This window comes from Orbicella franksi, unplaced genomic scaffold, assembly GCF_964199315.1.
Source record: "Orbicella franksi unplaced genomic scaffold, jaOrbFran1.1 SCAFFOLD_417, whole genome shotgun sequence".
Lineage (NCBI taxonomy): Eukaryota > Metazoa > Cnidaria > Anthozoa > Scleractinia > Merulinidae > Orbicella > Orbicella franksi.
The window spans coordinates 1-2,500 of NW_027670733.1; positions in this window are offsets into that span (position 1 = coordinate 1).

Below are 2,500 nucleotides of genomic sequence, written 5' to 3' on the forward strand. Positions count from 1 at the left end.
TCGATGTCGGCTCTTCCTATCATTGCGAAGCAGAATTCGCCAAGTGATGGATTGTTCACCCACCAATAGGGAACGTGAGCTGGGTTTAGACCGTCGTGAGACAGGTTAGTTTTACCCTACTGATGAAGTGTTGTTGCAATAGTAATTCTGCTCAGTACGAGAGGAACCGCAGATTCAGACAATTGGCATTTGCACTTGGCTGAAAAGCCAATGGTGCGAAGCTACCATCTGTTGGATTATGACTGAACGCCTCTAAGTCAGAATCCGTGCTAGAAAGCAACGATGATTACCTCCAGAGAACTTTAGGCGAACCAGAATAGAGGACTTCGGTCCTCATGCGTCCCAAGGTGCCAAGGAGGACAAGAACCTCCAAGGCACTACCGATAGCAAATTCTAATGTTTCTGGAGATAAATCCTTTGCAGACGACTTAAATAAAGAACGGGGTATTGTAAGTTGTAGAGTAGCCTTGTTGCTACGATCTTCTGAGATTAAGCCTTTGTTCTAAGATTTGTTAAAAACATGTCTTTTTTTTTCTTGAAGTCCAAGAAGGCTCCCCTCGTCTGCCACTGGCCGGAGGGTGCCAAGGAAGAAGTGGTGCCTGCAGGCTTGGGCTAGCTTGTGGCAGCCGAGTGATGTAAAGGAGGCCACGTCTGGTCTGGGACGTGACTGTGAATTTTTTTTTTAAAGTCCAAAAGGCTCCCCTCGCTTGGGAGCTGGCAGTGGAAATTTTTTCTAAGTCCGAAAGGCTCCTCTCGTTTGAAATGGTTTGACTCGGGGAGCCTTTTGGAGTGCTTGAAATTTTTGGGCCAGGTCCCTTTCGGACGGTTTACTTTGTGGACTTGTCGTAATTTGATTGGAAAGATGTTTGGGCAATTGGGCTTTGGTTTTTTGGTTTTTGTTTTATTGGCTTTTGAGTGGGGGAGCCTTTTGGACTTAGGGTTAGCGTTAGGGTAAGCCTAGGGTTAGAGTTTAGGGTTAGGGTTAGCGTTAGGGTAACCCTAGGGTTAGAGTTTAGGGTTAGGGTAAGAGTTAGGGTGAAGGTTAGGGTTAAACTTGGCTAAACTTGGCGCCTGCACGTAACTTAAGCTGGCCAATAGTTTCCCGCAAAAAGTTTTGAAAATGGTGAAAATCTTAAGGGTGCTTATACTATAGGGGACCGACACCCTGTTTTAATTTAGTAGAACACACGCCCTCTTAATGATGATGTGACAGCGCCAAACCTGGCACCTGCACGTAACTCGAGCTGGCCAATCGTTTCCCGCAAAAAGTTTTGAAAATGGTGAAAATCTTAAGGGTGCCTATAGAACAGGGGGACCGACGCCCAGTTTTAAGATAGTGTAGCACACCCCCCTTAACGATGATGTGACAGCGCCAAATCTTGCGCCTGCACGTAACTCGAGCTGGCCAATCGTTTCCCGCAAAAAGTTTTGAAAATGGTGAAAATCTTAAGGGTGCTTATAGAATAGGGGGACCGACGCCCAGTTTTAAGATAGTGTAGCACACCCCCCTTAACGATGATGTGACAGCGCCAAACTTGGTGCCTGCACGTAACTCGAGCTGGCCAATTGTTTCCCGCAAAAAGTTTTGAAAATGGTGAAAATCTTAAGGGTGCTTATAGAATAGGGGACCGACGCCCAGTTTTAAGATAGTGTAGCTCACCCCCCTTAACGATGATGTGACAGCGCGAAACTTGGCGCCTGCACGTAACTCGAGCTGGCCAATCGTTTCCCGCAAAAAGTTTTGAAAATGGTGAAAACCTTAAGGGTGCTTATAGAATAGGGGGACCGACGCCCAGTTTTAAGATAGTGTAGAACACCCCCTTAACGATGATGTGACAGCGCCAAACTTGGTGCCTGCACGTAACTCGAGCTGGCCAATTGTTTCCCGCAAAAAGTTTTGAAAATGGTGAAAATCTTAAGGGTGCTTATAGAATAGGGGGACCGACGCCCAGTTTTAAGATAGTGTAGCTCACCCCCCTTAACGATGATGTGACAGCGCGAAACTTGGCGCCTGCACGCAATTCGAGCTGGCCAATCGTTTCCCGCAAAAAGTTTTGAAAATGGTGAAAACCTTAAGGGTGCTTATAGAATAGGGGGACCGACGCCCAGTTTTAAGATAGTGTAGAACACCCCCTTAACGATGATGTGACAGCGCCAAACTTAGCGCCTGCACGTGACTCGAGCTGGCCAATAGTTTCCTGCAAAAAGTTTTGAAAAAGTGTAAAATCCCAATTTTGCGCTCTTTAGGGTGTGGTCTTTGAGCTTCGGGTTTTCGTCAGAAAATTTCGGCAATCATCGGTCATCTTCGTGGAAATCTCTTCGTTTTCGTAACTCTGACATGGTGACGCATGTTTGGAATGCCATGGGGAGCGCTTTGGAGCAGTTTTGAAAAATCGAAATTTTCGAAATTTTTCTAAGTGTCTAAACTTGGTTGGGGGAATAGACGGTTTCGGGTTATAATGTAGGGCAGGCATCGGGAAAGACCGAAAGAGCAATTGAG